General features: G+C 47.0%; 1 long non-coding RNA gene across 1 annotated transcript; it reads left to right on the top strand.

The window, feature by feature from the left end:
* Positions 1-40: 40 nt before the first annotated feature.
* LOC121816328 (uncharacterized) lies at positions 41-23236 on the top strand. The gene is made up of 4 exons (XR_006055882.2): positions 41-163; positions 10287-10383; positions 11554-20408; positions 22688-23236. It is a non-coding gene; the product is annotated as an uncharacterized LOC121816328 (long non-coding RNA).
* Positions 23237-27189: the final 3953 nt, after the last annotated feature.

Raw genomic sequence — 27189 nt, 5'->3', positions numbered from 1 at the left:
AAGCGCCGGGACTACATCTCCCAGGATGCTCGGCGCGCCCAGAGGTCTCTGAGGGAGCTGTTTCTCGGTAACATGCCCATGGGAGAATGGCCACCGTGGCGCCTAGATTTCCGCCCCGCCCCGTCTTTTACAGAGGACCCCGGATGAAACCTCTCTCCTTTCCGTGAGTCCTTCGCTAACGCCTCCGCCTTAAAGACTACACTCCCCAGTGACCCCAGCAGTGACTCCCGCCTCCGGTGCCGGGCACCCCGCTCCCCACCCCTCGTCTTGCGGAAGTGATGTGCCCCGGGAATCTCCGTTTAGTTCCGGGTTCGCGGCGGAGCGGACAACGGTTTCCGGGCCACGCTTGCTTGCGGGGAAAGCAGGGCTGTGTCGGGGCGGGTGGGGAGGGGTCCGTGAGCCGCGCAGGCGTGATATCGACCAGCTCCCTTTAATTCACTTAAACCCACGGTGGGGACTGACACTGAGAAGGCGAGGCATCTTCCCGCGATCTTACTGTCAAAGAAGGCAGCCCTGGGTTCCGAGCCCATGTCCCCAACTAGCTCATCCGCACCGTTCTCCCTAGATCCTGTCCCTCTGTCGCAGTCCGCGCGTTTATGGGCAATCTCATCCGTCTTCTGGGGGACAGGAGCCTCACCATTAGACCATAACTTGGGGCTCAGCCCCTCGTAGTGTCCATTGAAAAAGCAAAATGTCAAGAATGACAACCTAAAAGTTGAGAATTGTGTTTTATTTGGTGGCCTTATACCTAGGAGACAGCTTTGCAGCCCTGAGGAACTGTTTCAAAGAGTTATGGGAGGGGCAGGATATGTAGGAGTTTGCTGAAAAGAAAATAGGGTGGTTGAACATCGAAAGGTTACTGCTGATCACAAAGAAACAGACAGCTTTATGAGTTTAGAACTTTTTTTACTATGGGAGGATGAAAGAATCTGTGCTCTCTTAAATCATTCCTTTGAGATGCATCTGAAGTGTCTAGGGCCAGCATACTGTTTTTCTCCATCCTTAGTTTCCCTAAATGTGCACCCTCAGAGAGCCTGCAGAGGTTGATGGCTTCACGGCAGGCAGCATTTGGTTGTTTACTAAAACAGCAGTTGGTGGTGTTAGTGAAAGTGAAGTCGCTCAGTCGTGTCAGCATCTTTGGGACCACCTAGCTCCTCCGTCCATGGGATTCTTCAGGCAAGAATACTGGAGTGGGTTGCCATTTCCTTCTCCAGGGGATCTTCCCGACCCAGGGATCGAACCCAGGTCTCCCACATTCCAGGCAAACGCTTTAACCTCTGGACCACCAGGGAAGCCCTTAAATAGAAGAATCCAAGTACTAAAAGATTTCAAGGGAGGAAAGGAAGCCAGGTTGAAAGAAGAAGGGGGGTGGGGGGGTAAAAGGGGTGGCCTTAAAGACGTCTCCTGCCACCTACAGATACCCAGGTGTTATGGGACTTTTCCCTGGGCCTCCAGAGAAGGGAGGACTGGAACTCAGCCCTTCCAGAAATCAGACAAGACCAGAACCAGAATTCGAGTCCTCTGCCAAGAGGAGGTGATCAGTCTCCAATTCTCAGCTCAGGCTAAGGGCCCTTCGACTAGATTCCTGCATCCAGGACCGGGGGACTAGAAAAAACAGGGAAGGATAGGACAGGTTAAAGGAGAGGAAAGAGAGAGGGAAGAGGAGAGAGGTCAATAAAGTCTCTTGTTCCTTACCGATCGGGACACTCTGGCCAGTTGTCCACATCAGGAGGAGACCAGGGACAAAAGGGTCCCAGTTGCGGCCGCTGTGTCTGGTCCATTGGCAGGCAAGCTGGCCCCTGAGTACCCTGAGTGGTCAGGATATCAGTCTCAGTGAAGAAGAATCCCATCAGAGTTGCCATTTGTTGCAGAAAAGAGGACCACTTGAAGAGCCCGAAACTGGGCTCTTGTCTAACACTCGGAAATGAATTTGTCTGAGGAGACACATGTGCTGACAAAGCAAGAGATTTTATTGGGAAAGGGCACTCAGGTGGAGAGCAGTAGGGTAAGGGAACCCAGGAGAACTGCTCTGCCACGTGGCTCACAATGTTGGGTTTTGTGGTGATGGGATTAGTTTCCAGGTGGTCTTTGACCAATCATTCTAATTCAGAGTCTTTCCTGGTGGTGCACGCATTGCTCAGCCAAGGTGGATGTGGATGGTAGTGTTAGGTAGGTAGAATAGGGAAAAGGAGTCCAAAATGGCGGTGGCTAAAAGACAAGGAAGGTCCGAAGACCTCAGGTAAAACAAACCACTCCTGGCTGGCCCAGTTTACATAGGACAGGCCCAGGGAGAGATAAACATATAAAAAGAGGAGCCAAAGCTAGCTCCAACCCCCACCCCCCCACCCCCCTGCGCACTGGGGTGCTCTTCTCTTCGGGTCTTTGAATCGACGTGCCCTCACACCTCGAAGATGGATTTTCCTGCTATCTTCTAAATGAAATAGAGCTGTAACACTGATTTGTCTAAGAGCTATAACATGGTCCATTCGAGACCTGAGAGCTATAACATGGTCTATCCAAGACCTGAGAGCTGTGATGTCCGTCACTCCAAATCTTTGTTGTGATGAGACAAAGAACCGAGGAACATACACTCGTGTAACAGTAGCATCTCTTTCTTTTTGGTCTGCAGCTCTCTGAGTCTTTGTTCAGGATTCTGATTGAGGTCAGGGAGTTATTGCTGCCATCTGGGACATGCCCACTGGGGAGCTGAGGAGCACACCCCCTTTCACTGTGGAGGGTGTTTCCACCAAGACACTCTCAGTTTTCCTTATTTCCCCTAGATTTGCTTTCTGAAGTTTTGTCATCTAGAAGACCAAGAAAATGTTCACATGGCCTGGAAAGCCAAGGAGAGACAAGCATTTCCTAAAATTCTTTGTCAGCTCCCTGACGGTGAATCCCTTCCCTTCTCTTGCCCAGAGGCTGCCTCATTCACAGTGAATTCATTTCAGCCCCTGCCCTAAGGAAAGTTCCTAGTCTGACTTGGACACGCTCCACATCCCTTTCTGCTCTACACTAGGACCAGTAGTTCACCAAGAAATTAGAGTCCACTAAAAAATACATACATACATATATGTATACACACAACCTAAAAACTGAGAATTCTATTTTATTAGGCAGATTTTCAGAGGACTTCAAGCCTAGGAAGCAGCCTCTCAGTTAGCTCTAAAGGACTACTTTGAAGGGCAGGGGAGCCAGGATGTATTGGAGTTTTATAAAACTGATAATAAGAACATCAAAAAATTACTATTAATTAAGGAAAACCAGACATCAGGTTAATAAATTTAGTGCTTTTCTATGAAGGAGAAGATGCCAAAGTCTGGGTACACTGAAAGCATTCTTTTGACAAAGACCTTAGCTATCTAGGGCCAGCATACTGTCCTTTCCCTTCCTAGTCTCCTGAAGTACATGGGGATGGGCCTGATGGCTTGAGATCGAGTGTTCTGTCTTTCCATCCTGAAGTCCCTAAGGGCTCACTGTGGGGCAGGGAGCCAATAATGTGATGGCTTAATGGCCCACAACATCCTTTTCGTAACCATTCTTAGTCCTCAGCAGCAATGAACAAAGAAAGTCAAGAATGTCACCTACCAAATCAGTAAACAAAGGATGCTGTGGCTACTACAGTCACGCACGACTATGCACCCTGAGGGGATTCAAGATAGAGAAAAAAGAGTGCTGGTCCTAGATAGTTGAAACTGAAAATTGCTCTGCTGTCTGAGTCTTTGCCATCCCACACAATCCATGGAATTCTCCAGGCCCAGATACTGGAGTGGGTAGCCTTTACCTCCTTCAGAGGATCTTCCCAACCCAGGGATCGAACCTAGGTCTGCCATATTGCAGGCAGATTCTTTACCAGCTGAGCTACAAGGGAAGCCCAAGAATACTGGAGTAGGTAGCCTATCCCTTCTCCAGCGGATCTTTCCGACCCAGGAATAGAACTGGGGTCTCCTGCATTGCAGGTGAATTCTTTACCATCTAAACATTGGGTATATATCAAAGGAATTTGATATCAAAGGATTTCAAAGAACCTAGACTCTTGGATTTTCCCATACCTAGAAAAGTGCTAAGTTCATTAACTTGAGATTCTAGTTTTTCTTTAGGTGCATGGTCAGCCATTTCAACGTGTCTGACTCTTTGTGACCCTATCGACTGTAGCACTCCAGGCTCCTCTGTGCGTGGGATTTTCCAAGCAAGAATACCGGAGTGGGCTGCCATGCCCTCCTCCCGGGGATCCTCCAGACCCAGGAATTAAACTTGAGTCTCCTGCAGTTCCTGTTTTACAGGCAGATTATTTATTGCTGAGCCACCCAGGAAGTCCACTGGTTTTCCTTTAAATAACAGTAATATTTTGATCTTTTGACTACCTGGTTGTTTGTTGTTTTTTTTTTCCCCTCTCAAAAACCCCTGTATTTCTTGGCTCCTTCCTTACCTCTTCTGAACAGTCCCTCAGAGCCATCTGAGAGGATGTCTCTCGGACTTAAATCCTCAGTATGTCCACCGACTAAAACACAGTTCTCACAATTTATCACATCTGTAAACAGTAGGAGTTTTGTTTCAGCCCCAATCTCCAGTTCCTTACAACTTTTTGTTCTCTCATATTGGCTAGAACCACAGTTGCTATTGTTTAGTTGCTAAGTCGTGTCCAACTCTTTCAAAGCCATGGACTGTAGCACACCAGGCTCGTGTGTCCATGGAATTTCCCAGGCAAGAATACTAAAGTGGGTTTAGGTTATACATATTTTTTAAGTGGACAACACCAATACTGTATTTATCAGACTCACTGATAATTAGTGTTTTGCTCCAGGGTCTCTCTTATCTGTCCAATTGAGCAAGCTCTTCTTTCTCTCCTTTGAACCACGTGTAATTGCACACACTGTAGACCCTTAGCTATGTTGGCATGTGTTTCCTAAGAACAAAGACATTCTCTTAAGTTACCGCAGTACTTACTGGGTTCAGTAAATTTAACACTCGGTTCAGTCCAGTGACTCAGTCGTGTCCGACTCTTTGCAACCCCATGGACTGCAGCATGCTAGGCTTCCTTGTCCATCAACAACTTTTGGAACTTGCTCAAACTAATGTCCATTGAGTTGGTGATGCCATCCAACCAGGTCATCCTCTGTCGTCCCCTTCTCCTTCCACCTTCAATCTTTCCCAGCATCAGGGTCTTTTCCAATGAATCAGTTCTTCACATCAGGTGGCCAAAGGATTGAAGCTTCAGCTTTAGCATCAGTCCTTCCAAATTTAACACTAGAGCAATATTTTACACTAGCCTACCAACCACATTCTGATTTGACAACTGGCCCGAGTGTGTTTTATAATATGTACCCCTCCCCAGCACAGGATCCAGTCTAGGATTTGAGTTTTAATTGTGGTGCCCCTAATTTCCTCTAATCTGGAATATTCCACAGTTGTGCTTTTGTCTTTTATGACAACAGCAGTTTTGAAGAGTCGGGGCTTCTTTTTTGGAAACCGTGGTTCTTACTAGGGTCTGCCTAGGGCTCCCGTACGGTTGGGCCCAAGTTGAGGTCCTGGTCCGAGCACTGACAGGAGTGGGATTGTGTCCTTCATGAGGCATCACATTCAGTGCTGCTCAATTTCTGCTTGTACCGAAGACCATCTCTGGGTAGACCCTTTAGGACCTTTTACCCATTTTTCTATTTTTAAAGCTCTTCTCAGGAGCCAGGAGCTTCCCTGGTGGCTCAGATGGTAAAGAATCTGCCTGCAACGCAGGAGACCCAGGTTCGATCCCTAGGTCGGGAATATTCCCTGGAGAAGGGAATGGCAACCCACTGTGGTATTCTTGCCTGGAGAATTCCATGGACACACGAGCCTGGCACGCTACAGTCCATTGGGTTGCAAAGAGTTGGACATGTCTGAGCAACTAACACTACTACTACTACTCAGGAGCCAGATACTCTTGTTTTACCTACATCACCTTCTTGAACCCTCAGAACAGCCAAATGGAGATCACTCCCTTTTGTGGAAGAGGACACAGAAGCTGAGAGCTGGCAGCAGCCAGTAAGCTGCAGAATCCACATCTGAGCCCCCAGTTCTGCTCTTACCACACATGCATTAAGTGGCCACCACACACCACTCACAGGGCTTGTTAGGTGAATGTGCCCTCCAGCAGCACAGACTATGGGAAAGAAGGATATGTCTGCAAGTAATAACCAGCAACCATGTTACTAGAGTGGCTCAGAGGTTAAAGCGTCTGCCTGCAATGCAGGAGACCCGGGTTCGATCCCTGGGTCGGGAAGATCCCCTGAAGAAGGAAATGGCAATCCACTGCAGTATTCTTGCCTGGAGAATCCCATGGACGGAGAAGCCTAGTAGGTTACAGTCCACGGGGTCGCAAAGAGTCGGACACGACTGAGCAACTTCATCACCTTCAGCATCACAATGTTACTAGAGAGAAACACCACCAAGGTACCAGCTTTCCACTCTGAAGACTTCTTTGGCTAGAACTGTATAAATGTCCTTTGCTAAAGTAGAATCTTGAAAGTTGACTAAACTATAGTAACATTATGTTTAAGGTAATAAATGATTGAATCTTAATTCTTCTCCTCCCATTTTATAATGAAAATTTTCTGACACAAATAATTGGGAGTTTGGAATGTCCAGATGCCCATCACATTTAATATTTTATTTATTTATGTGTATATATTTTATATATATATATACATATATTTGTCACACACCCCTCTTTCTGCCCGTCCGTTAGTTCATCTAATTTGGGATGCACTGCAAGGTCACAGACATCAGTTCACCCCTAAGCACTTCAGCATGCAAGTCATTAGCTAAAGTTCAGTACTTGTTTACAGCTCATTTTGAAAGTAAAATGTGCTTACAGTGAAGTGTGTGAAACTAAAAGTGTGACAGATACAGACACCCATAAATGCCAATCCTTCTCCAGTTCCAGAACGTTCCCATCACTCCAGGAAGTTCCCTCAGGCCCCTTCCAGCTACATCCTCATCCTCGTGGCCTTAAGGGCAATGGCTAGATTAGTGATTCTCATCCTGGAACTTCATATAAATGGAATTAGCTTTTTCTCTGTTTTTGAGAAGCCTGTGGCTTTAGCAAACAGTGGCATATGTTCAACACAACTTTACTAGTCTCCAGATACATTTATATCTGTGAAAGGATTAGTTTAGGGCCTTCCCTGGCTGTCCAGTGGTTAGAACTCCATGCTTTCACTGCAGGGTCATATGTTCCATCCCTGGTCAGGAAATTAAGATCCAGGCAAGCCAAAAAGGTGGTGCAGGCCCCCACCTCCCCCCCCCCCCCGCCCCCGCCAAAAAAATACTTTACAGGAAACATTTGCTTTAGTTGAGTGGTCAGGTTTGGAGGGTTGTACGGGCAAGCCCTCATACCAAGGTAGATGGATCGACAGACTAGATCACAGCCCATCCCAGTCCCATGTGAGAACAAAGTGGTCCCCAGGGCGGGAGAGCCAGTGACTCACAGAGTCAGCCCCAGCCTGGGGCTTCTGGGCCTTCAGACATCCTCAGATATATGTGTCCATACCGCAGTCAAAGATACCAGGTTCCTTTGAACTCTTAACATTCTTTTAGTATTTCAAAACACCAGATTGAAGAGATACTAACCTTCCACAGGGTACCACAGACTCACAAAAAATCCCTTTCCCCATTGGCTTTGGCTGTGAAGATACAATCCTAATAGCTAATATTTCCAGAAAGCCCACACTGTCACTGTCATGGGGTAGAGTGTTCCACACATTCAATTTCATTTAGTGATATCAGTTAGAACTATAGTCTGTGCATCTAAAAGTGAACATATTTCCTCTAAATATGTGCTTTGTTTGGTAGATTTTAAAAACCTTTAAAACATGAGGCCTCTGGAGAAAAGTAATGAAAGAAATGGCTGGGCTGGTAAGACGCAGGCCCCTCTTCTGTTGGTTCTTTAGGAAATCCCTTCCTGGGGAGCTTCTGTGGTCCAAGTATAATAAATGACTTTTAAAATCACTTGATTATTTAAAATCATGTCTTGAAAATGTGAATAGTTCACATTATAGAAAGCTGAAAGTAAATTTGTGATGAATTGTTCTTTTTTTTAAATGGCGGAAGACACTCGAGTTGTGAGTTTGGTGTCTCCTTGATGCGAGGCAGGGGTCAGGAAAGCCAGTTTTAACTGTGAGCACGGACAAGACATTTGACCTCTTTGGGCCTTAGTTTCCCTATCTGAAATACATGGGTTTGAACTGATCACCTTGAAGGTCCTTTCCAGTGAGGGCCAGAGGGCTCTGACCTTTGACCTGAGACCCTCCTCCCCTGGAAGCCTCCCCTCTGCTCTCCACATGGCCTCAGCACCACTGAACAGCAGGGGGCACCCTCTACACAGGGAGCCCTCCCCTCCCCATAGGCCACTGGCCGTCCAGGTGGAGACTGGGCACAGGCCAGCCACTCAGAAGTCAGGGCTCAGCTGTCTAGAGCCAGCCCTTCCCAGGAACAACAGGGATGACCACGGCCTCAGAGGAAACCACCCATCTTGTATCTTTTCAAATATATCTGAGACTGAAATATTTAAATGTATTTTAAGCATGGATACCATTGAAGATAACGGAAATCATGATGCATATTCTTATAATCGGGCTTCCCTGGTGGCTCAGAGGTAAAGAATCTGTCTGCAGTGCAGGAGACCAGGGTTTGATCCCTGGCTGGATAAGATCCCCTGGAGAAGGAAGTGGCAACGCACTCCAGGATTCTTGCCTGGAGAATCCCCATGGACAGAGGAGCCTGGAGGGCTACAATCCATGAGGTCACAAAGAGTCAGACATGACTGAGCAACTAAGCACAGCACAGCATGTGCCTGGCATTATTCTAGGCACTAAGGCTTTGACAATAAACAAGACAGAGCGTCTGTCTTCTCAAGAGCTCACAATTTCCAGGAAGATGCCAGGCAATAAATACTTTAAAAAGTAAACAAATAAATGGAGGTGTAATTTCTTTGGAATTAATTTTAGCAACCCTGAAATATTATCTGTGGCGTTCTTGATGTTATGTTGCTATAGACTGAAAGTGTGTGTCCCTCCAGTATTCATATGTTGAAACCTCAGCTCCAGTGTGACAGTATTTGGAGGTGGGGCCTTTGGAAGCTGATTCAGTCATGAGGACAGAACCTTATGAATGGGATTAGTGCCCTTAAAACAAAGACCCCGAAAAGTTCCCTCAGCCCTTCCACCATAGAAAAGTTTGCTGTCCATGAGACAGCCGAACCTGAAGCAGGTTCTCACAAGACACCATATCTGCCAGAGCCTTGATCCTGCACTTTCCAGCCTATGGGACTGTCGGAAATAAATAATTTGTTTAAGCCATGCAGTACTTTTGTCTTGGCAATATGAAGGGACCAAGACATGTGCTCATGTAAGAAAACACCTCGCAGTTAAGGAACCGATATAAGAATCCTAGCAAAGAACTCAATCAGGGAGCTGCTGGCTTCCTTCTCCACTGCCAGAAGATGTGGGCAGAAGTTGAGAGGCTGTGGGTTCTCTTCTGGTAAAAGAACTGAGGGCAGCTGGGGACAGAGGTCAGCCATGAGTTGTTAGCAGCCAGCGTAGCAGCTGGGATGGTAGCTGACTGGTTTAGGGGAACTGGGCAGGCACCAAGCGTATCTACAATGTGTTGTCCATCGTGTAGAATTGGGAAAAGTGTCCCCAGGTCCACAGTATGTTTCTTCTTAGCCTGTTGTTCTGTGCTCAGGAAGTAGTGGGTGGCCCCATGGTGGGGTGGGCAGGATGCCACGCTGTGGGAGTGGTCCAGGTGGATTGGAATTCCAGATCTGGCCTTTGTCCCGCCCATCCTGGTTTTATAGACATCCACATAACCTCATTTTACCTTCTGGTCATATTTCCACTTGATAGATGAGGACACTGAGGCTCAAGGTTCCTAAGGTAGTAAGTGACAGCACCAGGATTCAAGCTCTGCAGCCTGAGCCTACCCATCAGGCCCACCTAATTCCAAGACTTGGGGGGGCACAGTTACATACACATTGTATAGAGGGGCTGGGGCAGCTGCAGGAAGGTGGGCTGGCAGGAACCCATTTGGAGGCTGTTGCCATGTTCCTGGTGAGAGAGCAGGGGCCAGACCAAGGCATTGTTTAAGAGGCAGAATGGACAAAGCATCACGGTGAGGTCAGGGAGATGTCCAGGGTGGCCAGGCTTCAGGCTTGACCATCCGTCATTAACAGAGAGAGGGGCAGGTAAGCAGGGAGACCATTCTTTCTGCTGGGATGTGGCACTGTTCACTGTGCATGATTTTTTTCCATTGGCCAGAACTTTTACCTGAACAAGGCGATGAATTTCAGCGACCACTTCCTGAGCAGCATCACTGAGGGTGGGAACGGGCTATTCGGCAGCGGGTCCAGCTTGGGTGAGTTGTCCCCTTTCTGGGAACTTTAAAACGTTGACCCATTAAATATGGACATTGTTAAGAGAACACATGCTATGAGTTCTCATCACGAGGAACTGTATTTTTTCCTACCTCTTTAGTTTAGTTTCTGTATGAGATGACACTGTTCACCAAGCTTCTTGTGATCACTATTTCGTGGCATAAGTCTTCATGCTGCACACCTGAAAGTTAGGCAGTGCTCTATGTCAATTACATCTCAACAAAACTGGAAGAAAAATAATAATTAAAAAAAGAAAAACCAGGAGACTTCCCTGGTGGTCCTGGTGGTTACGACTACTTCCGTTGCAGGCGGTACAGGTTCGATCCTATGTGCCTTGAAGCCAGAAAACCAAAGCATAGAACAGAGGCCACAGTGTTGTAACAAATCCAACAAAGACTTTAAAAATGGTGCCCATCAAAAAAAAATGTTTTTAATAAAAATTAAAAAGGACGGTGGACCAAAAACAACACAGTGACTCCGTAAGGACGGCAGAGAAGTGTTTACCATTTGCTGGCCAGCCACACCTGGCCAGCACTTTCACCCTCAGCCCATGTTACCTTGCCTGGCCTCCCAGAAGTCAAGTGTGAGACCTTTGCAGATAGATTGGAGCAGGGGGCACAGTTTGGGGTCTGAAAACTGTAGCTTCTTTTTTTCCCCTCCTTCTCATCCATCCTCTAGTCCTGAACTGAGAGGACCAGCCCCAAGAGTCCTTTCTGCCAGTTTTCAATAAAGTCTTTAAAAAAATGATCCGCATTTAAAAAGAAAAAAACAAAACACTTCACACTGTTACCTGTTGCTAATTTTTATAGGAAAAAAAAATAGGCCGAAGAGCGCACAGGAACCCATATAACTTGCAGGCCTGGGAAGAGAACCTATGGTCTGTGACCCTGTGCGAGCTTCCTGTCTCCTGAAGAAGCAGAGTGGTCCCTCTGGGGGCCTCCTGCTGGGTGAGGGGTGGGGGGGACAGGAACTTCAGTCCATCACCCATGTGACCTGACAGCTCTGTCTTCAGAGCTGGTCCTGGGCTGCCTGCTTCTCCTCTCTCCTGAGTCAAGCAGTTTACTTCCACCAGGGACTTGCTACTAGGAGGGCGAGGGGGTGCCACGGAATGCAGGCTCTTGTGCGAGTTTGTCCCTTTCCCCTCGCGGCAGGGAGCCGACCCCAACTGCAGTGACAGCCAAGACCGGCCTGTCCTGAGCCTGGCGGCCATGAACCAACACCACGAAGCCATCCCGGTTCTCATGCAGAGAGGCGCGGACGTGGACCAGCAGTGGGGCCCGTAAGTGAGACGCGAGGAGGGGAGAGGGCCTGGCGGGGCTCCACTCTCAGTCTACACGCCCACCCCATTCAACCTGAATCACTTAAGGACCATTTCAACCCATTCTGGCCTGAATGAGAGACTTGACTGTTGTCTGTTTTCCCAATCTGGGGAAAACAAAGGTTTTTAAACAGATCATTGGATCATCTTTCAGTGGCTTTTATACATGATGATCCAGTTTGTTAGCTCATGAATTTATTTATATCTGTGGGGCCACAAATCCTTAGTCCTTGGGTGCTAAGCCCTGTTTTCGTCATGATCTGAAATGGTAAGAGTGTTCCCTGTGGAAATGTACCCATGAAGTTACTGCAGAAAGAAAACCTTGTCCTGGCATCTCCAGATACTAACAACACTGGGAGGAAGCTGAGTTGACCACCTCATCTCCTGGTGCCTCGGCGTCCCCAGCCAGGAAGCAGGACAGAGAGACACTTGGAGACATGGAATAGTTACTTACCTGCCTCTGGAGCCGCCCCGCCTGGTGACTCTGTTCACTTGCGAATCACTTTGGAAACTGGGGTGGATGGTGTTTTGAGTCCAGGGCCTCGCTGTTAACAGCTCATATCCCACTGCCCTGATCGCAGGTCAGCCGCTCGGCCTCCCTCGCTATTGCTGAGACCAGGTGGGGTCCGTCTATGAACTGTGCCTCTGAGGATGGCAAGGAGCACAGAGGATGAAAATGCAATAGCTTCACTTCTGTCTTCCTCTGTTTCAAAATGTCCTCTAGCATTTTTATTCAAAATCCCTCAATTTTTTCTATGTATGTTTTCAAAGGTTTCTGCCCAGTAGGACCCCATGTCAGTAGACGGGACCCCTTTTTAGTTTCACTTTATAGCAGAATGTTTGGGATGTGGGTGATTGCATTTGATGCCTGGAATTTACTTTCTTAGGTTTTCTTACTGCTCTCATGCGTCATACCTTGTAAGTTTCGTCATTTACCTACACTGACATTACCATTATTAATAGAAATAATGCCACCTTGTTTTGTGTTAGGGTGTACCTTATATTTGTATAATTCTGACAAGGACTTTTTTGGGGGGTTGCAGTGAGTCTTTGTTGCTGTGCAGGCTTTCTGGAGTTGTGGCAAGTGGGAGTTACTCTTCGTTGCGGTGCATGGGCTCCTCACGTGGTGGCCTCTCTTGTTGGGGAGCACAGGCTCTAGGCACGGGAGCTCAGTAGTTGTGGCACACGGCTTAGTTGCCCCGCAGCATGTGGGATCTTCTCCAGCCTGTGTCCCCTACATTGGCAGGCAGATTCTTATCCACTGTACCACCACTGTAGTCCAAGACAAGGATTTTTAAATTGCATCTAAGAATAATGTTTGTGTTTTGAGAGATTTACAAAAATCTCTCAAGCATGTTTTGAATCGATGCTTAAGTGTGATGAGTCCTGGCTTTATGAAGAGTCCAGCTAAGAGGATAAAACTACTCTGGACATGGAACAGATGACCTGTTTCTCTTTGGTGTCCTCAGTTCCCATTCTTGCTTTATTGTCATTCTGTAAACTGACATCTTACCCATGGGTGATCTCCTTGCGTTTCTACTAAGTCTAGCTCGTGGCTGTATGGTCTGGCTGAGTGTGTGTAACAGCCCTTTTACACTTCCCCGTGTGTTGTCTTGGTTACTGTTAACAGTTTATGGGTCATGTAGGATGGGGTTCGGAAAGCAGATTTTTCCACTGAGAGCCAATTCTGCTAAGACTGGTTAGTATTTGCTAGTTTGAAATGTTTGGGCCTGAGTCCTCCCAGTCTCTGTCAGATGTTCTGACACGAGGGTGTGTTCCATCTCATGCCCTCACCTTGTTGGAGTCAGTTACTCTGAGGAGCAGAGTATACAGTGAAGATTTACCATTTTCCCAAATGGACTGTGCTTACGCAGGATATATCAATTACTAACCAGGAAGATGTAGCCATCTGCAACCCGGCCCCCCTCACCCCCACACCACCTTCATTCAGTAAACTTCAGTAAACTGAACACCCTCTGCTCTCAGTCTGGGGAGAGCTCTGAAGGCAGGAGGTCAGGAGTCCACTTGGGAGGTGCTCTGACCCTGTGAATAAATAAGTTCAAATGGGAAATGCGTGATGAAGCCCCCCAGAACCCAAGGGTGTGAAGTGACGGGTAAGCCTTCTACCACCAGGGAGGCGGGAGGATGAAGGACGAGGAGGAGGCCGGTGTGACCGAGACCTCCGTGGTCAGGCCCCTGGCATGCTGTACACCCCTCACCCTGACTGTGTAACTGGCTGGTCTCAGCTCCCCGAGAGAGGAGCGAGCACTGTGTCACACGTGACCTGCTGGCCCTGGCACCTTTAAGGGCACCAGGAGGCACCCACACGTGTGCGGAGCAGACAAGCAAAGAATTCAAGTGTCTTAGAGCCCAGGAGATGTGACCTGAAAGACCTCATGAGAAACACACTGTGAAGGTGACCCCTGGGGATTTTGCTGACGGTGGGGGAAGGGAAGAGGGAGCCTTCTGTGGTGACGGAACAGTTTGGAGGCAGGAGACAGCAAAATGTGGAGAAAGTGAGCGTATTCTCCTCATCTGTCAAATGGGGGTGATTGTGCTCACATCATAGAGTTAGTGGAGGATGAAATGAGTGTTTTGAGGTGCCCGAGAGGAGCCCAGTGATTGGCGTCTAGTGGTAGCAGTCACAACGCTGCGGTAATGAAAAGGTGGGTTGTCAGGATTTGAGTGGAAAGTGTCAACTGCTCAGTGATGGACAGTGCATGAGGTGGGGATGAGAGGGTCCAGGGAGAATAGCCCAGAAGGGTATTAGGACTGGGTCTAAGTTCTGAATTCTTCTATTGCTGTTAAGAGATGTCGCCAAGCCCTCCCAGCTCCACATTTTCACATTAAGGAAAGGGCAGGTGTATTTTTTTAATGCCCCAAGCTCTAAGAAGATGAGCTTCAGAAGTGCTTCTTATACTGTAACATGTGTATGAATCACCCAAGAACCTTGTTAAAATGCACATTCAGTGGATCTGGGTGTGGCCGGGGGTGAGATCCTGCATCTCTAACAAGCTCTCAGGAGAGGCCAGTGGTCCAGGTGCCACCATCTGAGTAGCAGGGATCAAAGCCCATTCTTACAAACACCGAGATATTAAGAGATGGCCCAGCGTGGCCCTCAGTAAGGAGATGGCCTCACAGTGCTGTTCGACATGGCATTTTCCCCATGCCTCACAGGTCAGTGATGTTGATCTGCTCAAACGAATAATAATATCACCACCACCACCACCAGCAATATGAAGGCTGATCCCCAAATCTTAGTTGCCAGGAGCTACTGTACGCCTCAAACCAAAGGCAGATCTTTGGAAAGCCATGGGAACTCAGGTGTAAGGCACACAGCCATTCTCACTTCCTGCCTCTGGAGAAAGATGGGGAGGAACTAGCCGATCACAGCACCGATTTCCCTGGGACCAGGGTCCTTGGCCAGGTAAGCTGGCGGAATGGAACACACATGAATGCTAAGATCTAAAATTAGATGAGACCTGAAACCACTGGGGTGGCTTGGTGCTGAGAGTTCTGCTGCAGCAAAAACCAGTTGAAAGTGCTACGTTTCTCACTTTCTGGAAAATGGAAAGTCTTATCACCTGGACAGTTCCGACTCTGGAGCCAGAATCAGGCAGGGGCTTTCCCTTACCCACCGTTGGAGGCAGAGGTTCATAGACATGTTTACCTGCAATTCTTGCAAGTCATGTGGGTCTAGGAGGCAAAGGCCTTCCCCAAGTTTGTCTGTCTGTTCATTCTCTTCATTGGTGTATTCATTTCACTAGTGGGTTCTGAGCACCTACTGTGTGCTGGTCAGCATTCTAGGCAGTGGACATACAGCAGTGATGGAGACAGACCCCTCCCTCATAGAGCTCAGAGGGTAGTGGAGGAGACAGACAATAAACAAGTAAGCAGATGAATGAGTCATTGCAGAGAATGCGAAGTGCTGCAAGGAAAATAAAGCCAGGTAAGAGAGTCAAGCATGGTGTGGTCAGGAGAGGCCCCCCCACCATCCCCCAGGACCAGAGCAGAGGCTGCCAGAGTTAGTCTGGGACAGGCTTGCTTCAGGTACAGAGTGGCGTGGGAGGTTTGTTTACCAGTTTCATCATTTCTGGACCCGTCCTAGTGACATTGTCTTATTTATGACTGGGCTGGCAGAAAGATTTCTTAAACTGTGTATGATGGCCGAAAACAATCCATACACACCAAGTAACTTTTCAGTTGTATCAGAATAAGATGTGGACATTCCTGAAGAAAACCAAATCCTGTGGAAGAGCTTGGCAGGCCTCCGCTACCTTCACCTCTTCATCCGCAGTTCTGTCTTCAAGGACAGCTAGTGTAAATATTTTAAAGTTCTCCTGGGAGTCAGGTATATCTCTGTCACTAAACAGTACACTTAAACGGGTCATTCCTGATCTAGCACGCTCAGATAGCATCTGTTGATTCCTGCTGTGATAAATGGTGATTACACTTGCTGACCCCACCATCACGTTTTGATCGTTCTGTTACTGTTTTTGGTTCTTTACTAAATACTGTGAAAATAACAATGATAGTCCTGAACTCTGCACTGATTATCATCTTTCAGTGATATCCCTTGACTGACCTGTGTGTGCAAGTATGTATAAATGCTCTATACCTTCACCTCTTCTTTCCTTCCCCTTCCATCCCACAACTTCTGTTAGTCAATGATTACTTTTTTACAACACAAATCACAGTTATGTTTACTTGTGTTAACATAACTAAGATGTCCATTCTTCATCCATAGAGTGATTCCAATGGTTGAAAAGTATGAAGAGTAATTGCATTATAACAGCTACATAAGTATCATTCATTGCTATATTCTGATTAATTTTATTGTTTGTTGGTTCAAGAAAACACCACCACTTAGGCCAGTGAAAGTAAAATTTTCTCACCAGAAATGTCAAATGGATTCTTCTTCCACACCATAAATTATTCAAAACCAGGCCACATTTCGTTTTTGTTTTTTCCGCAATCCATGACTAAGTTGTTCATGTTTTGTGTATCTTTGATTCCCCTGGACTTTCTGATTGCCTTTGCTTTTTTCCTGATTTGAAAGAGAACACACATTCACCACATCTGTCGTCTTACCTGGTTCCTTACTTGTTCAGTGCTTTTCCTCTTAGAGGCTGTCTTCTCAGAGCATACATACTCATTAGTCAGGTTTTGCCCGACAGCTCTCTGGCCCTGCTGCACAGTGGTCATCATGGCATTTCTTTCCACTGGAATCCACCTGGAGTTACTCTTCACTCTTTATTTCTTGGTTTTGACCCTTGTCAGTCTGGAGTGTGGGCTTAGGTAACCTCTTCAGAAAGGGTATGTAGAAAAAACTTTCGAGTCCTTGAATGTCACGAATGACTTTCTTTTGTCTTCACGCTTGACTAATATCTTGATATTAATTTCTGTCTTCAAAATGACTTTTCCTCACGTCTTAGTAAGCCGTGTTCTGATGATTTCTAGCATCCAGCATAGCCCATGCAAATGCTACAGCCAATTCTTCCTTACTTGTGAGCTCTTGGTTCCTCCTGGAAGCATTTATCACTGATGTTCTGAGATTTCACATGGGTATTTTTTTGATGTACTGTTGTTCCCTCATCCAGGTGGCCCTTTTGGTCTGAAAAATCATGTGTCTTTTCAGGGGAAGTTTCTTCTATTTTTTCTGATGTCTCTCTAAAATTCTTATGAGTTAATGGTGGGCCTCTTGAATTGACCCCCTCTATCTGTCTTTTTAAATTTCTTTCCCCATATTTTTTCATCTCTCCTTTTCTCTCTGTTTAAAGAGGTTTTCTTGGCTCTCTTGCTAACTACTCTTTATTTCAACAGTCAGCTTCTTTACTTCCTCAATTCAGTTCAGTTCAGTCACTCAGTTGTGTCCAGTTCTTTGTGACCCCATGGACTGTAGCATGCCAGGCTTCCCAGTCCATCACCAACTCTTGGAGTTTGCTCAAACTCATGTCCGTCCAGTCAGTGATGCCATCCAGTCATCTCATCCTCTGGCATCCCTGTCTTCTCCTGCCTTCAATCTTTCCCAGCATCACGGTCTTTTCTAATAAGTCAGTTCTTCACATCAGGTGGCCAAAGTATTGGAGTTTCAGCTTCAGCATCAGTCCTTCTAATGAATCTTCAGGACTTATTTCCTTTAGGATTGATTGGGTGGCTCTCCATGCAGTCCAAGGGACTCTCAAGAGTCTTCTCCAACACCATAGTTCAAAAGAATCAATTCTTTGGTGGTCAGCTTTCTTTATGGTCCAACTCTTACATCCATACATGACTACTGGAAAAACCATAACTTTGACTAGATGAACCTTTGTTGGCAAAGTAATGTCTCTGCTTTTTAATATGCTGTCTAGGTGGGTCATAGCTTTTCTTCCAAGGAGCGAGCATCTTTTAATTTCATGGCTGCAGTCACTGCCTGCAGTGATTTTGGAGCCCAAGAAAATAAAGTCTGTCAGTGTTTCCATTGTTTCCCATCTTTTTGCCATGAAGTGATTGGACCAGATGCCATGATCTTCGTTTTCTGAATGTTGAGTTTTAATATTTTCACTTTTTATCATTTTTACTCTCCTCTTTCACTTTCATCAGGAGGCTCTTTAGTTCTTCTTTCTTTTCTGCATAAGGGTGGTGTCATCTGCATATCTGAGGTTATTGATATTTCTCCCAGCAATCTTGATTCCAGCTTATGCTTCATCCAGCCCAGCATTTTGCATGATATACTCTGCATATAAGTTAAATAAGCAGGGTGACAGTGTACAACCCTGAGATACTCCTTTCCCTATTTGGAACCAGTCTGTTGTTCCAGGAGAAGGCAATGGCAACCCACTGCAGTACTCTTGCCTGGAAAATCCCATGGACGGAGGAGCCTGGTGGGCTGCTGTCCATGGGGTTGCTAAGAGTCAGACACAACTGTGCGACCTCACTTTCACTTTTCATTTCATACATTGAAGAAGGAAATGGCAACCCACCCCAGTGTTCTTGCCTGGAGAATCCCAGGGGCGGGGGAGGCTGGTGGGCTGCTGTCTATGGGGTCGCACAGAGTCAGACATGACTGAAGTGACTTAGCAGCAGCAGCAGCTGTTGTTCCATGTCCAGTTCTAACTGTTGCTTCTTGACCTGCATACAGATTACTCAGGAGGCAGGTAAGGTAGTCTGGTATTCCCATCTCTTTAAGAATTTTCCACAGTTTGTTGTGACCCACACAGTGAAAGGCTTTGGCATAGTCAATAGAGCAGAAGTAGATGTTTTTCTGGAACTCTCTTGCTTTTTCCTATGATCCAATGGGTGTTGGCAATTTGATCTCTGGTTCCACTGCCTTTTCTAAATCCAACTTGAACATCTGGAAGTTTACTTTCTAAGAGTGCCTTTTGGTTCTGATTGCTGCTTCTTCACAGCCTCTGTTTTTGTCTTATGTCATCTTCAGTCATTTTAAATTTCTCATATTTCTGTGTCTCGGCTTTTTTCTCTTTGATGCTGCCAGTTTTTCTCAGATGTGCACAATCCTTTATCATCCATTCAGGTTTGCGAATGGGAAATGGGCTAGGTGGGTGGGAATTCTGTGTATATAGCAGGAGCTTATCAAATGACGGGGGGCTTGGCGAGTCTGTGAAGCTACTTTCATGCTGGGACAAGTGGAAGGCTTCCCTCTGGGCATGGGAGTTGCTGACCTGGTTCTCACCAGAGGCTCCATGTATCATCTTCAGAAAAGAGGCCACCACACTTTTTCTCCGCTGGGATACGTTTATGGCTGCAGATACATCTGCACGTGCAGGGGACGGGGTGGTGGTGTCGAGGGAAGGACCAGGGGCCAGGAGAATGCAGACCTTCAGCTGCTCATCTCATTTCTGTCTCCAGCCATGACTCCCACTTTCCATCACTCCTGCTACCTCTGATCAGGAGGCTGTTGTGAGTTCTGGAATGCAGGTACCACCCCTTCCTCCACGGACCCTCAAGGGAAGGTCCCAGAGGGTGAAGCCGGGTCCAGCTGTTGATGGATCACCTGCCCCAGGAGCACCCACCTCCATTCCCTTGGCTCCCACTGTGCTCAGCTCCCCAGGGTGTGAGAGGCAGGACCATCAGGAGAGGTGGGAGGTTGGTTCAGGATGGCAGACACATGTACACCCATGGCTGACTCATGTCAGTGTATGGCAAAAACCACTACACTGCTGTAATGTAATTATCCTCCAATTAAAATAAATAAATTTAAAAAAAAAAAAGAGGTAAGGACTTTGAGAGGCCATGTGGGGAGTAAGTACACGGAATGAATCCAGGTGAGTCAGTGAGAGGTGGTCTGAAGAAGGAGGCTCTGTCCTCAGTCAGCAAGCTCAAAAAAACACTTTGCTTCCTTTTCCACCAAGGCTGCCTAAAACGGATGCTTACTGTATAGATTAATATAGAAAGCATGTCAGCGAAGTATTCAGAGTTAGCTGTTAGCTCTTTTTCTGGCCATTTTCTTAGGTATTTTAAGTGGACATTTATACAACAAACAGATCCGGATTTGTGGATGGGGTGGGGGTTGGACAACCAGGTGGAGGAGGGGAGCACTCACGCCCCTTGCCTGGCTCCTGAGCTGGGACCCCTTATCCCACCCTCAGACTGGGCCGACACCACCCATGCTCCTGGTTCTCTGGCCTCTGCACTCAAACTGGAACCAGGTGGCCAGCTTCCCTGAGTCTCAGCTGTGGACATCAGGAGGTAAGGATTCTCAGCCTTCACGAGGAGCGCTAGCCAGTTCCTGTAATAAATCTCTCCCTATTATAGTGTACATCTATCCCATCGGCTCTGTTTCTCTGCAGAACTCTTGGCTCATGCAATGCTTTAGTCCACTGTCTTTCCTCTTTGATATTCAGCCCCGTTTTCACACTTTTTCTTTCTCAAATGGGGGTACAACATGCCAGGGACCGGGCGAGACAGGCTGGTCCGAGGTGATGCCCAGTGAGTCACGTGTTTGGGAATACCAAGGGGAGTTGCTCCTGAGACTGGACTATCTTATGTGGCAGAAGTGACAAGAGCCTGGACGTCATTTTAAAATAATAGCAATTAATTGATTTAATCAAAAGAGGTTGTCCCAGGTGGGCCTAACCTAATCAGTGGAGCCCTTTAAAACAGTGTTTCAAGGGCAGAGACCGAAACAGCTGAGTCTCTTGTGGTTTTGAAGAAGCAAAATGCACGTGGTGGGGCCGATGGTGGCCTGCTGGAGCTGAAGGCTGCACCGTTGGGAACTGAACTTGGCCAGTGACTTCTGTCAATAAGCACTTGGTTCCAGTTCTGAAAGGTGAGGCCCACGACTCCAAGCACAGAGCTTAGGGCCCAGCACATGCTGTCGCCCACAAGCCAGGGAGGGCAGGGGCTGTAGGGGCCTGTCTCCCCTCGGGCCCTCCCACCCAACAGGCCTGGAGACAAGATTCCTCCTGCCTGAGGGTTGCCAGTGGCCCAGCAGGGCCGGGGTCTCTTCCCTGCAGCCTCTCCAGCCACCCCCTGCTGCAGGGAGGCCCCAGGAGTCCCTACCTCTGTCAGGGTGCCCTCAGGCCGCAGTCCTGTGACCAGGGTGGCCTCCCTTGCTGCTCTGTGCAGATACCGGTGCTCGGTCTCTGGGGGCACTGAGGACCAGTCCTTGAATCTGCTCTTTTCACTCCTGTCTTGTCCCTTTTCTGGGGTCTTTGGCTTCAGCACTGATGGGCTTCCAAGTCACTTTGCTTGGCTCTCTGTCACCGTTCGCCAGGGCAACCCCAGTACATACCCCATGGGCCCCCCACGCCCTCTGTGCCCAGGTCACCCACACCCACCGGCTGGCATGATGCCTGCCCTGTGGTCCCAACCCTGCAACCCAACTCCTGGCCCTGCCCTTGCTCAGGCCTGGCCTCCCCCACAACTCTGGCACCCACAACTGTCCTCGTGAGAAACCCAAATGCCCTTCCTGAGTTGCCCGGGTCTCCTGGACCAGCGGCCTTAGCCATCACCACAGCCTCTTCTCTGGTTCTGCTCTGAGATCCCACCAGGGCCCCAGAGCATTGCCTGACTCCTCAGCTCCGGGTTGGGAAGCTCCAACCCCAGCCCGTCTGCCCCTCCCTCTACAGAGATGACCTGTCCAGCCAGTTCTCCCCAGTCACATGCCCATCTCCCCAGAGACCAAACATCTGCAGGCATGAGATTCTGGTACCTCCTTCCAGTCCCTGGCATGGGGTAGTGATACCATGAGTGATGAGTCAAATCGACCTCACCTGCCAGCACTAATCAAGGTTGTTTTAAGATCTGCTTGTCCTCCAAGCAGCTCAGAACCTAGACAAGATGTTGGCCCGAGCTGTTTTCCAGGGACTTGGAGTCAGCCACATCTGTCTGCACTCAGCCAGCTAAGCTGGGTGGGCGCCAGCATCCCCAGGGTGACCCAAGGGAAGTGGGAATTTGAAGCCTGGTTCCACCTGTGCAAAATGAAGCTCGTCATACCTTTCCCCAATCGCCGCTCCCTGTGCTTCAGGCCGCCATGCTGCCTGACTGGGTATCCTGTAAATACTCAAGTCCCTTGCCTCTGCGGAGGCAGGTTTGAGGTTTGTTCTCCCGTCTCCCTGCTTGGTGGCTCTGCTAATAAACCCTCTCTGCTGTAGACTCTGCTTGGGTTTCCTGCAAGTCTAGCAAGATAAACATGGTGGAGTAGGTTCTCAGCAAAGTGCTGTTGAGAAAATTCACTGTATCTTTGAGTTCAGGCAAAAGAATCTTGTAGACAAACCACAAGCTTTGTAGCAGGGGGTATCCTGGCTGTGGAGTTTGAAAAACACATTTGTTGTTGTTTTTAATCCGATAGTTCTGATATAAGGTTGTAAAGAAAAACAAATGTGTGTCAGTAGATTAGAAAATATTTGGATATCAAATCTCATAATCTGAAAAACTTCAGAACATTTTACATTTCAAATAATATCCTCGTTAGGTGGGTTTATAGGTTGTTATAAAACAGGTAACAGTGTGTTTTATCTCTTTAGGCACATTTACAACCAAGGTGCATATTTAGGCTTCATCAAATTTTGACAGACTGAAGTGAAGAAAACGTGAAAGTCGCTCAGTTGTGTCCAGCTCTTTTCGAACCTAGGGAACAGTCCATGGAATTCTCTGGACTAGAATACTGGAGTGAGTAGCCTTTCCCTTCTCCAGGGGATCTTCTCAAACTAAGGATGGAACCCAGGTCTCCCGCATCGCAGGCAGATTCTTTACCAGCTGAGCCACAAGGGAAGCCCAAGAAGACTGGAATGGGTAGCCTATCCCTTCTCCAGTGGATCTTCCTGACCCAGGAATCAAATCAAGGTCTCTTACATTGCAGGCAGATTCTTTACCAACTGAGCTACCAGGGAAGCCTGATTTACTAATTCTGTTACTGGAGGTGATTTATTGTTTCTGCAAACCTTACATGCTTATTGTAAGAAACTAAAACAGTGCAGAAAGCTCAAGTCAAGGAGGGATAGTTGTACCATCCAGAGAGTTTTCTAGATGTCTCTGTGGGTAGACTATTTTACATAAATATCTTTGTTCACTGATAATGTTGAAATCTATTTCCTTGTTTAAAAAAAAAAATTGTCTTAGTTGCTAAGTCATGTTCAGCTCTTTTGCAACCCCATGGACTGTGGCCCACCAGGCTCCTTTGTCCATGGGGATTCTCCAGGCAAGAATACTAGAGTGAGTTGCCATTTCCTCCTCTAGGGGATCTTCCAGAACCAGGGATTGAACCCACATCTTCTGCATTGGCAGGCGGATTCCATACCGCTGAGTCACCAGGGAACCTCCCTACCCAACACCAACACCCTGATTTTTTTACTCCAGGTACCAAGAAATCTGTTCCCTCTTGGGGAAATATCCCTCGCTTCTCCTACTCTTCTCCTTCAAATTCCTTAAAATCAGGATCAGCTTTTACAGGGAAAGTCAAATTATCCAATCAAAAGGTGTCGAGGAAAAAAGAAAAAAGGTGTTGAGGGAGCGTTTAGTGTGTGCCACGCTATGGGGCTGAAAACTTCAGAATATTTCAGACATAAAGAGTGACCTGGTGTGTGAGGACCTGCCGTGATGTTGAGAGGATGCCGGATGCAGAGAATTTAAGGCTTCCACATTAGCAGGTTTGTCCCCTACCCAGTGGCTCGGGAGGTGCCCGGGGAAGGTCACCAATTAAAACTGCAGCCAGGTCCAGTCATCTGTGTCCAGTCACCCTGTCCTGTCAGCTTCTTGGTGCTACAAAAGGCTTTAACCCTCTCCCTTCATTTGAATCCCATGACATGTCCTCTCTCTGGTAGGATGTGGGCAAGGGTGCGTCCAGCCTTGAGACTTACCTTGTTGCTGAGACTTGACACAGGCTGACATTTCCTACTCCAGCCACTTCCCATGTTTCCTACTCATCACGATTCAATGTCCTGCATGCTGGCCTCACACTTGGTGGAAGTGCGGTGTTTACACAGAGCTTGTCTGTACCTTCGTGCCCTCCTGACGACGTCCCACCTCATGTTCCCACATCTCCCCATCTTCCAGAGAACGAAAAAACAGTTATCTCAGAATCTTACTGTTTGGCTGTTTTATTGTTCTTATCGTTTCATTTACACACCCCACCCCTAAATGGATGCAAGGGCTTCCCAGGTGGCACACTGCTAAGGAATCCACCTGCCAGCAGCAGATGTGCGTTCGACCCCTGGGTCTGGGAAGATCCCCTGGAGAAGGAAATGGCAACCCACACCAGTATCCTTGCCTAGAGAATTCCATGGACAGGAGCCTGGTGGGCAAAGAGTCAGACATGACTGAGCATATACGCCTGTGGCTACAGCTGTGTACAAGCAAGTGTAAAAGAAGGCCTAATTAATGGTGACAATGGTAGGGCAACTACAGCACTTGTCTGACTATGGATTTTCAGTGATAAGCTTACCTACATATTCTTTATTCTTTTTTGTTGGTGGTGGTGAGTTGTATTCTTTTTTTGCCACACCTTGAGGCTTGTAGGATCTTAGTTCCCAGACCAGGGACCGAACCCAGGCCTCCACAGTGGGCGTGCAGAGTCCTAACCACTGGACCGCCAGGGAATCATTATTCTTTAACAAATAACTCCAGGTATGACTTATTAACCAATAGGCCATGAGAAATTGCCATTGAATTGCAGCTTAGACAGATTCCGAATTTGCTGCTATTTTCCCAGGGAATACAGCTGAAAGAGTTTTAGAGAATCTGAAGCAGAGACATATAGGTGATTAATTCTCTTCTTGGGTACGGAAGCAGCAGGCAGGGAAGCTTGGTATTTATACTGACTCAGATACAGGCAGCTTCACCACTGTTTTTATAACATCTAGATTCAAATCACGAGGAATAAAGAATGCCATTAGTCAGGACTTCAGACTGAGTCAGTTGGCAAGTTTCTCTCTTTAAGAAGAACACAGAATCTGCCTGCAAGGCAAGAGATTGCCTGTGATGCAGAAGATGTGGGTTTGATCCCCCGGCCAGGAAGATCTGGAGCAGGAAATGGCAACCCATTTCAGTGTTCTTGCCTGGGAAATACCATAAACAGAGGAGCCTGGAGGGCTACAGTCCATGGGGTCACAAGAGTGGGACATAACTTAGTGTTAAACCACCACCATAATGTGAAGGGAATGTCTGAAAAAGCTCCTTCAACTCTGCTAGACAATAAGAAAATTTACCAACTAAGACCTGATCATCCCTTGGTTCCCACACCACATTCTCAGGGCAGCAGGGTGCATTTTTTCTGAATTGAAACCACCATTGTTTACTCAGCAGTCTGAGCTCTGGTAGAAATCTCTGCAGTTAGATGCACGAAGCAGAGTGGAGATATCCTTTAAAAGAAAAAAAAGAGAGAGAGAGAGCTACAGATGCAGCTGGAAGCATATGGTGGCCTTTGGGTTTGAGATAAAATAGCAAAAGTAGAAACATGTGCTAGCTTTGAAAGATATTTAATGGTTGACTTGAAATAGGCCAGGCATCTTGCCTTTTCTCTCCTACCATCTACATCCAAACTTGAGTAATAGTATTGTCAGGCTGTTTTTTATTTTTGTTTTTTTAAACCCTTCAAACCAAGTTTCTCCCGTGGTTTAAATGCCTCAGTATTTTATTTTGTCCCTTTCCTTTATAATTCCAAATCTAGATTTCTCAAGGTGGTTTTTGAAGCCCTCCAGGATTTGACATGACCATTAGTAACAATTTATCTTACTTCCCTAATACACCTCCTAAAGTCCAGCCACAGGAGTCTCTCTTCTGTGGAATCTATAGCTGTTGTTTTCATACCTAAAAATTCTCCCTCCAGTTTTTCCTGGGTTCGGCTTTCTCTCCTCTGACTTTTTAGGTCCTTGTCATCATTCCTTGATCCTACAGGCAGTTCCCCATCTTTGATGAGAACATCCCTGGCTACACCTCTCCTCTGTGCAGGCAGCCCCTCTGGCTGATCGGGAGCACCGAGACACAGGGGCACAGACACGGCCTTTCACTGTGGACTGTCTTGGTATTCCGTAAGGACTGAGTTCTTCTCTGTAATACTGTATGCAGCTCGACAGCAGAGATCAGAACACTACATTTTCCTTTCTTTCTTCTCCCCAAACTGACATTATAGAGCCGGGCACTCTGGCTGGCCAGCAGGGTGGCTACACCTGCTTCTGAAATGTTTGCTTCCACACTTAACAGATTAATAAATAGATACTCAGAGGATATAGCAATCCCAAACAATCAGCTCTGATCTAAAAAAGAGAGCAAAGCCTCTGGTTTCTCAGAACCATTTCTCTCTTTCATTTGAGTTGCTTCCAAGTATGACAAAGAATTTGCTTTGGAAAACTTAAATTTTTTTTTAACAATTGAAATGCTGTCGCTGCCAGTTTAGGCTTCAACCGAGTGTATGTTGTGCTTTATCTTATGTCAGCAATTCTAGGTCCCAGATATTTCTGTGACCCCAGGTTTTTATTTTCCCTCCAATGACAAGATTTGGGTGGGTAAGATTTAAAATTTTTAATTGAGGTAAGATTCAGGTAATATAATGTTTACCATTTTGACCATTTTTAAAGGAGTATGTCAAGGCTGTACATTGTCACCCTGCTTATTTAACTTATATGCAGAGTACATCATAAGAAACGCTGGGCTGGAAGAAGCACAAGCTGGAATCAAGATTGCCAGAAGAAATATTAATAACCTCAGATATGCAGATGATACCACCCTTATGGCAGAAAGTGAAGAGAAACTAAAAAGCCTCTTGATGAAAGTTAAAGTGGTGAGTGAGAAAGTTGGCTTAAAGCTCAACATTCAGAAAGCTAGATCATGGCATCTGGTCCCATCACTTCATGGGAAATAGGTGGGGAAACAGTGGAAACAGTGTCAGACTTTATTTTTTGAAGCTCCAAAATCACTGCAGATGGTGACTGCAGCCATGAAATTAAAAGACGCTGACTCCTTGGAAGGAAAGTTATGACCAACCTAGATAGCATATTCAAAAGCAGAGACATTACTTGGCCAACAAAGGTCC

This window comes from Ovis aries, chromosome 13, assembly GCF_016772045.2.
Source record: "Ovis aries strain OAR_USU_Benz2616 breed Rambouillet chromosome 13, ARS-UI_Ramb_v3.0, whole genome shotgun sequence".
NCBI classification, from domain to species: Eukaryota; Metazoa; Chordata; class Mammalia; order Artiodactyla; family Bovidae; genus Ovis; species Ovis aries.
This window is presented reverse-complemented; position numbering and strand designations above follow the sequence as displayed.